This window comes from Amborella trichopoda, chromosome 8 (genome assembly GCF_054954075.1).
Source record: "Amborella trichopoda isolate Santa Cruz 75 chromosome 8, AtrichopodaSantaCruz75HAP2 v2.0, whole genome shotgun sequence".
NCBI lineage: Eukaryota > Viridiplantae > Streptophyta > Magnoliopsida > Amborellales > Amborellaceae > Amborella > Amborella trichopoda.
Genome location: NC_142343.1, coordinates 2,114,745 through 2,125,184, shown reverse-complemented (window position 1 = coordinate 2,125,184; position 10,440 = coordinate 2,114,745).

Below are 10,440 nucleotides of genomic sequence, written 5' to 3'. Positions count from 1 at the left end.
CTTCTCCATGATCGTGCGCATAAACTGCTATTAATGCATACTTAAGCAATCCTATGAACGTAAGCCCCCAAAATATTAAGCTTAGCGTACCTAAAATGTCATCTTCACTGGGGTTTTGGATCCCAGTAGGTAAGCAAACATAAAGAGAAGATGTTCCCAAGTCACCATATGCCACCCCTATGGTCTGATAAGCCAAAATTAGGGTTTCCTTGAGCTCAATCTTGGGGTAAAACTCTTCAGAGTGAGATTCAGAGGCAAAGGTTGACGTTTCACAAGTATTTTGAAGATAGGTTTCATTGCTAGGGCTAGTTTCATCTCTCTTTTCTATGCCAAAACTATTGGACACACACTCTTGGGGAAGATCACTGGAAATATCCATGTATCTCTCTCTTCTAAGACTGCCTTCCTCTCATGTCAAAAACAATGAAAGAAAAAGATCTAATTATAGAGGGATCATACCCTATGTGGTCCATGTTGGGTGCAATGTTCTCAAATACTAAGTGTCCCAATTTCAAGAATTAAGGTACATTGTAGGGTCATGCATGGACAAAATGTACCAATTTTAGAGATAAGGTATGGTGCTGCTAAATTGACTACGGTCATGAAAGTTACACTTGATATCAAAAAATTTCATATGCTATCTGTTTTAAGTTAGACGATACAATTTTTTTTTTTGGCAGTTCAGCAGTAGTAAAGGAACTTGAGATGGATCATTAGGCAAATGACTAAGTTGAAAGTTGACCCAGAAGAATTACCAAAAGGAAAACGATGACACCGGGAGGCCATAGGGGAACGTCTAGAAATCTTGAGACCATACTATAGCCATTTATTTGTTTTTTAACTTAACAAAATAGATTAAATGAACAATGAAGATCTCTCTCATCCAATTGTTTATAATCTTACAAAAATAATCTAGATAACCAATGGACCTCGAAGATCTCTCTGCCCCGTAATTCAATAAATACTTTCTGGTCAAAAGGTTTCCTACCCTGCATAAATATACTATCCATCCACCCCCTCGGGCAAAACTTAATCTAAAAGCATCTTTTTTATCTCAAAGTTTTGGATGTGATCTCTAGAATCCGGCAAACGACCTCAAAGGAAAAAAACTTTGGAATAATACTTACAAGGATTGTACAATGACTTACCCGAGTCCGAGTGGAAACTTGATTGATACTTTGAAGTTTGAAATGACTAAATAAAAAATTTTCTTTCTTCATCATCAATCAAATTACTGTTTGCAACCTTACTTTGTCATTAATCCAATTGCTTCTCACTTTTCTTTAATAAATTACTTGACTTCACTTGTACGAGATGTCTTGTATCTATTGAGAAAGTTCGGATTAATGGTCTATGGAATAATACATACAAGGGCAAGTAACTTGGCTGAGTTTTTCCAACTTGTGTATAAAACTCCAGGACATAAAAATATTTGAAAAAATCAAAAGAAATTGTAAAAAATATGAGATGGCTTAATATTTTTTTTGTATATGATTTAAATGTTCTTGTGATTGCTCAGTTATTTTTGCCATTATCTCTAATTTTATGTTTTTTCTCTTTTTTTGGATTTTTAAAGTGTCCCAAATTGTAAATCATTTTTCTTTTAAATCCAATTTTCTCTTTAAAGTCCAATTTGGTTTTATTTTACTTTTACAGACTTTTTTTTATTTTTTCCTAATCTTTTTTAGGGTTTTTTACTGGCCCGCGCATGACTCGTCCCAGTGCGGACTCCGGGTCCGGCATGCTGCTTACGAGATCTATGAGATTGATATCCACATTGGATTGATGGGATTGATACTTACAATAGCAATGAGATTGATATCCTAATCTAATTTGTAAAATGTATTGATCTGAGATTGTTAGAATCGAAATCCCTTATTTCTATAAAAGAATCTCCTAATTGTTCCATTGTGGAAGAACTACTGGCCATGATCACTGTTTTGACCTGATACCATATATCATAGCACTTTTTCTACAGTATAGTGCTACACAACAGTTGAGAGTTTGCATCAATTTTTTGATTTTATTTTCTTCTATCAATCCAATCAGAAATAAAATTTTGGCGCCCACACTTCCAAAGTCCAAATGGGGATTGTATAAAGAAAACAATGCAAATGTGCATATACCACTATTAATGCATACCTAGATGTTTAGATTAAGTCCTCAAAAACTTAGACTGAGGGTACCCAAAATGGCTTCTTCATTGGGGTCAGTGTTTTAAAACTTGGCAATTTTTGATCTGCAATGCCGATCACAATGGGGATTGGTTAGGACCAATCCTGATCACAATGGGGATTGGTTAGGACCAATCCCGATCACAATGGGGGTTTGAAAGCTTATTTAATGTTTTATTAGGTCCCAACTAATGGAAATGTGCCACCTTTTCCGTGATCGTTTGCGTAAACCACAATTAATGCATGCTTAAGAAGACCAATCAAGGTGGATCCCCAAAAATTAGGCTTAAATCACATAAAATGTCTTATTCAGTAGGGTTTTGGATACCATTGGGGGAGAAAACAGAAAGAGATGTCCCCACATCACCATAAACCACTCCTAAGATTTGATAAGCCAAAATTAGGGTTGTTTACAAGCCCATCTTGGGAAGAGACTCTTTGGTGTCAAATTCACTAGAAAAAGAAGACCTCACACTACTATTTCTAGTATTTGGGCCATTACTAGATCACATTTTAGCAACCTTTTCTATGTCAATACTCTCAATTACATACTCTTTGTGAAGATCATTTTAGATGCCCATGGATCTCTCTTCTAAGTTTTTCATCTCTTAGTTGAACAAAAGCATGAAATAATGCAAAAGCAAAGTCTAGTGCCTTCTATGCTACTGTTACTTTCCAAAAATGGTGTAAGCAATTGGGGACTAAGACATGGATTAAGAGTCTGCAAAAGAGGCTTAGGTTGCAATCTTTGAGTATAATAGTGAGAATGAGCATATCTTTTTGGCCATATTTAGGAAGGTCATGCTTAGGAAAAATTTACCTGCTCCTTAGAGTATGGAGCCTACAAAAGAAAGTTTTTTTTTTTTTATTTGAAAAAAATTAAGCTAGAATTGCCCCTGATTTAGACGTAAATAGTGAAATTGACACTAAACGACCAAACATCACGGGATCATCTACAATCCTACATGTAGCATACTGTTTGTATAGGAAATGGAAATCTCCATCATCGGTTAGAATGATCTACACTTGAGATGGACCATAAAAACAGTTCATAATTGAGAACCTAGGGCCGTTATTACAATGCATGTAGTATAGTACCGTACGCCACATGTGGCTTGTATAATTCTTAGTTTAATGTACAAATGAATAATACTGCCTAACCTAGTATAAGATGTTGCTTATAGGGTTAGGCAACTTGGCTCATCACTCTCTCTCTCTTTAGAGAGAGAGAAGAGAGATGAATTGGGCTTAGGCTTGGGCTTGGGTTTGGGCTTGGGCTTGGATTGATAGTCGACGTTAGCAACGCTAAATCTCATGTTGGATTCCTACCATTGAAATATCTAAGAGAGAGAAGAAAATAGTTTTTATTTTATTTTTTATTTTTTTTGGGAGGGGGGTGACTATATACCATAAAACCACATTTTGCTCACTAATGTTACAAATATGCGAGCCTCTAGATGTAAGAGTAGATGGCTGAGGTGTGTCATTTTCCTACAGTTGAGTTCAAAGACAATTTCTTTGGACTTTGTCCATGATCACATACTCGTAGCCGTTCAATTTCACCTCCAAGAACTTACACTTTTAAAATTATTACTAAGTTAAATGGTTTTACCTTCTATATGACCTTCCCCTACCATGTAAGTTCCTCAATATTTCTCACTTGTAATGTGGATATCTTTTTATTGAAAATAAATAATTATTAAGCTATCAAATGTTTATTTTTCAAGGCATTCGGGACAGAAACGCCTATGCTCCATTCTATCATTAACACTTCAAAAAACAAGAAGAAAGAAGGGTATGGCTTGTGCAATAAGGTTCCAACCTTAAACAATCCAATTAAGGCGCACCTCTAAATTTTATCGTAACATGTAATTTGGTATAAAACATTCTTAGGATTATCTGAAATTATATTTTCACGTCTATTTATAAAATTTTAGACTTTAAAATTGGATAAAATCAAATAAATCTATAAACATATGAAAATCTTGAAATTGGATGGTCTAGATAATATGTTGCAAGATGAACTATTTCTGGGTCTCTCTCTGTCTATATATATATATATATATATATATATATATATATATATATATATATATATATATATATATATATATATATATATATATATATCAATGTCAAAATGATCAATAAGAGGGGTTTCAACAGTAAAACAACCATTTCCGATGGATTCTTGAGGTGCATCTTTAATTCTACATTTTAAGGTTGCAACCATATATAAATTTTTTTCTTAAAAATAATCCTAGTTATATGTTATTTCATAATTTAGGGTCTTTCCTTTGAGGCCCAATGGGCTCATCTATGCTGCCCAAGTAGATAACCAGTTATTTGTTTGGTCATCACATTATATGGGGGCCTAAATTAGCTCACGGCCGAAAGAATGCGACTCATGCCGTGGGTTGCCTGGGTGACTAATAATGTTCACACCGTCAAAAGTAACTATAATAGATGGGCCTGGATAGGGGGGGGGGGGGGGGGGGGGGGGGGGGGGGGGCAAGCCCAATAAAACCAAACAAAAAAAGAAAAGAAAATATGGGGTAGAAAGGACTGGGCAAGCTAGTAATACTTGGATGTCAGGTGTGGCCTCTCTCAGTGCTACTACATAGAAGAAGAGCATACTTACAAGTACAGATTGACAAAAGGAAGCTGAGGGCCTGATAGTCTTGGATACCAAAGGGGAACTTGAGGGTGAGCACTGGAACACAGTCGATAGGGCATAAGACCGTAGTGCATGACCAAGGTCGTGGTGCATGACTTAGAGTTGGCGATACGTGACAAGAGGCCAGCAATGTGTAATTGAGAATTAACGACACTTTACCTTTATAAGTATTCTCTTCTGCTATATGGTGGAATTGAGAGAGGCTAAACCTGACATCAAATATTACCCGCTTGGGTGTCAGGGCCACACGGGCTAGGCGAGGAAAAAGCCCCCATGACAGCCCTGTCATGGCCTTGGCCTAGGCCCGGCTGTGGTGGCCCCCCCGTGGCTTGACCCTTGAGCCACATTTTGTGGGCTAGGCACTAGTTCTTTAGGGTCGGGTCCACCGGGTTGGGCCTAGTTGCCTGGCCCACTGCCAACCCTAGTTTTTAGCAATGTCCAAAAAAATTGACAATCCGATAAGGGACTCATGAGAGTTGGATCAAATCATGAGCCACACGATTCTAGGCTGAGAAATAATAAAATTACCCCAACCTGAGTCTCTTGTTTTATATAATTTCTAACTTCTTCATTAAAATTTTCGATCCAGCTCGAACTCGCTAAGGTCTGACAGGGGGAACGCAGCATTGAGCCCGTCTTGAGTTACAACCCCCAGGGGTGGCAACGGGTCAGGACCTAAAATCACCGGACCCAAACCTGTCTTTGATCGGATCCGAATAGTGTTCATGTCCAAGATTTGAATCCAGACCCAACACACCAGCTCAATTTTTTTTTTACCCATACTAGGATTTGACCCCGGATCAGGTCTACCCCTCTGATCCCGGGTCGGGTCCGGGTCCATTGCCACCCCTAACAGGCCCCGTTCAACGTTTTGAACACTGGATTATACTTCATAGTGCCAATTCGAAGGCCTGTCTTACACACACACACACCAGGAAAGTTCAAAAAGATTTCTCTCACTTTTATCATCTCGATGAGCATAAGACAAGTGAGTGAGGTTGAAGGTGTGAACACTATCTTCTTTTGTAGCTTCCTTTTGAAGCATGAGTCATTACTTACCTACTTTCACCACAAAAAAGAAAGGTGAAAGCAACGGTACTCTTTGCTTTCCCACATGGGAGAACCTTTGAACCAATACCAACTTTTGATTTAAAAAAAGTGATGATTTTCATGCAATCTAAATGCTACACTAAGATGACCACTCCATTGCCTTTATTGTGTATATGCAAAAAAATAAACCCTACTTTGCCTCATTATCCATGCACATGCAATAGCTTTTAGGAGGGTTTCTATTGTAATCCCCAGGGATCGCTTTGTATGCTTACTACATCAGCTGAAAGGTCGGCTTAGGTCAGTCTTTCTTTTTTACCCAAGTTTCTGAAATCCGAATCACCAGATGATTATTTTCTAATAAGTAATTTTGGGTTCCTAAACACTTAGATTGATGATGATTTTTGTTAAATCCTTGATTGTTAAATATAGAGTTTTTATTTTATTTTTTTTATTAGTATTTTTTTTTTTAATTTAGCTTCTAAGTTGAAAATTGCATCTCCTCAATTTTGAGTCCGAGTAGGGGTTGCAACGAACCTGAACCCCACGTCTGGACCCGACTCGAGTCTAGGTATGGGTCAAAAAATTGGACCCGATACTATTCGGGTCCATGTCCATGTGGACTTGACCCTAATAATGTTATTATTTAAATAATATTTAGTATATAATATCTTAATTATATTTAAGTAAATATAACTATATATTTTTAATTATAATATTTAAATAATACATGTGCATATTTACCATAATATTAAATATATTTAAATATAGAATTTTTTTATTTTTGGGTTGGGTCCGGTCAGGTCTGGGTCTAGTCGGGTCAGGGTTCAGTCGGGTTTGATAACTTCGGGTCGAGCTGGTTTGGGTCTAGATCTGGGTCCGGCCGGATCCGATCCGTTTCCACCCTATGTCCGATGAGTTTTACTTGAGGGAGTAAATGAACGACATGCTCCTGCAGAACATATAATCTTTTAGCAACTTTTTGCCGACACCATATGGACTGGGAGGAACATATTATTACAAGAAGATAAAACGATGATGGCTCCAAAAAAAGTTATTTTGATCCAAATCTCTCTCTCTCCATATTCTCTTTCTATCTCTCTCTCTCTCTACATAGATTATGTTGTGTTGTGCGGTTTCCTAGAAGAAGATGGCATGACGTGCATACCAAAGATGTAGGAATGCAGCCAAAATTGGAAGCCCAGCTTTTAACTTCCAAATAATCACGACAATACAAATACTGCAAGTAACAATGAATGTGGTCCCTCATCTCATATATATATATATATATTACCCCTCTCTCTCCCCCCCAAATTATATAGTACCCGAGGACTTCTAAGACCCCCTCCCCCATCGCCACTCTCTCTCTCTCTCTAGAAAGAAACTTTATCATCTCTCTCTCTCTCTCTCTCTCTAGTAGAAAGAAACTTTATTTCCCTTTCTCTCTAAGTCTCTGAGTCTTGTGTGGTGCCCTTCTCGAAAGAAGCTTCATCACCTTCACTGGAAGCAGGACCCCATGGTATGATTACCTCTTTCCTTCCCATATGCCATGTTTCACAATTATCAATCCTTATTGCCATCTAATGTCTGCCGAACAAGCCCTTAAACATTAAGGGTGGTGGCAAGGCCCGCCCTGGCCCGGCCTCGTCCTCATAGGGTCGACTCAGGCCAGGCCTGGTCCTTGTTAGGGCTGGGTTAAAAACAATTGAAGAAAAAAAAAAGAAAACAAAGGGGGCCAGGCCGGCACTAGCCCCAGGCCTGGGCCTTGTTAGGGCTGGGTTAAAAACAATTGAAGAAAAAAAAAAGAAAAACAAAGGGGGCCGGGCCGGCACTAGCCCCAGCCCCAGCCCCAGCCCACTTCGGGGCCACAATTTGTAGTCCAGCTCCTATTTTTTAGGGTCGGGTCGTCTAGACCAAGCGGGCTGCCCAGCCCATTGACAATCCTATTAAACATAGAAAAAATAATTATCGCTTTGGGACATGAGCTCTCCATTAGCATGAGGTGAGTTACTCGAGCAAGTTCGATATATATATATATATATATATATAGTACCTTCTTTGCACTTGAAAAAAATAATATCTCGAGATTGAATAGAGACCATCAAATTTTTAAATGGTGAGATCCAAGTATTAGAAAATTCAAATTTCAATTTTTTTTAGAATACTCATTTAGTAATTCTTAATTAGTTCCCAAAATTTCAGATTGAAAAAATCCTTCCAAGTTGGTCGGACTGAGGTAGAAGTAAACCATGCAAATCATTAACAAGACTATAGAACATAAAGAAAAACAAAATTAAAAAGATGGTTCCTTTAAAAATTTCATTCATAATATGAACATTTCATAAAATAAAAAAAAATAAAAATTTGGATCGTGTTATAAGAAAAATTTCTGAATCATCTTAAAAACCATCAAAATCATCTAAAAATACATTTCTAATTGTTTTTATTTTTAACCCGCTTGATATTTTTTACATCATTTTTTATGCCTCGCGAGTTTCCCCTGAACTTTACATAGCTAGGCCTCAGCAATTCGCTGAGTTCGAGTTGACTCGGCCAAGTCCTGCTAATCACTCACTAAAGACCACTTGGCATCCATGTCCACAGGAAGACTTCACCAATAATGCAAGTAACCAAGAGGATCTGCAGGGAGACAACCAGCTAGAGAGAAGAAAATGGAGAGGCTCAGTGGGTGGGGTGGTCTCTTCCCCCATAGACAAAGTATGGGGCCTTGTCTCTCATACCAGTAGACTCTCACAGTGGATGCCCATGGTTGAAAACTGCACCACTCTACAAGGGAAAGAAGATGAACCAGGCCATGTTAGGCTGGTTTTTGGTGAGATTTTCCCAACAGAAGATGGAGAAAAATCATGGGTTAAAGAAAGAATGATATCCTTGGACAAGGCAAGCTTTAGTTATGTGTATAGAATGGAGGCTAGCAATTTTGGGCTTGATGGGTCCATGAATTCTATTAAGTTGGTTGATTATGGGGAGGATTCCACCTTGGTAGAGTGGTCTTTTGAGGTTGATCCTATAGAGGGGACTAGGGAGGAAATAATCACAGATTATTTGGGATTTCTCTATAAATCCTGCATACATAGAATTGAGAGGGTATTGTGTAATTTGAAAGAAGGTTAGGTTTGGTTTGAAATATGAAAGACTCTGAAAGCATACAACAAATCGCTTGTAAGTTTGTTTTGTGTGTGTAAAGCATAATTTATACAAGGAAAAAAAAGTATATCATTATCGTCAAAATCTTTTTTCAACTACTTAGGGTCGGCTACACGAATTCGGGTCTGCCAACTGTAGGTTCATAATTCATGATAAGTTTTGACAAAGTTGTACGTTGACTACCGACCTAACTCCTTTACCTAAGCATGGGATGGGTTAAGAGAGTTTGAGGTCATATAAGGTGTCAAATTTGTAACGTAGAAGGCTTACATTAAAAATTGACATGAAAAAGTTGTTTCGACTTCAAAATATGCAATAATTTATCAACTCCACATCGTGATGTATGATATGAAAAGAAAAGAAAATATTGAAGTTTTAAAGATGGTGCATCTTGTGAAAATTATATTTAGAACATCCATTTTCATAACTTTTTAGTGTTTATAAATCTACTCGATCTATACCATTATGTAGTTTTAATTTATAATTAGATGTGAAAATAAACTTTTAGATCAGGTGTTGGAACTAAATCTTTTTAGCAAGATTTAATGGTGCGCCTCACTTTGATTGTTTAAGATTGACACATTATACAAACCTCACCAAATAATGATGATGATGATGATGATGATAATGATCATGGGCTTTCAAGGGTGAAACCCGGCCGAGTCCCACACTATCCTAGAACCAATTCAATCTAGCCAATTCCCATCCAAATCGACAATCGGAATTGAAGATCACTAGATTGTAGAACACTAGTTCATCTATACACCATCTAATGGCATTCAAAGAAACCACTTCAGCATGAACCCTATTAGAAGTGGCTAGGAGATGTCTGAGTGCCTCAAACAATGCCCTTACCTTCACATCATTACCTATAGTTCCACTCCTTCGACCTGAAAAAGTTATAGAGGGACGACAAAACTTTAATTTCTTATGGAGCAATCATCAAAGTTTATTTTACTTGAGCGTACCCGGTGGTAATGATCATTTACCAATCTCAAGTTTTTCTGTTTTCTCCAATTTGATGTCCTCAAATTTTGATTTCCTGTGAAGCAATTATCAAAGTTTAGTTTACTTGAGCCTGCCAGGTGGCAATGATCATTTACCAATCCTAAGTTTTTCTATTTTCTCCAATTTGACGTTTCTTTTAAATTTTCATTTTATTCGGTACCTCCTCAAAAAATATATGTAAAAAAATCAAAATTTCTCATGTTCAGGGTTGAGAACCTAAACAAACAAAAGTATTTCAGTAATTTGACCCACTGAACACATAAGGGTAATCCGGTTATTTGGGTTGGCTTCTCAAGTGGGTAAAATTACTAATGCTTTGCATTTCACTAATTTGATACACGCTAAACAAGCAGGGGTAGCCGA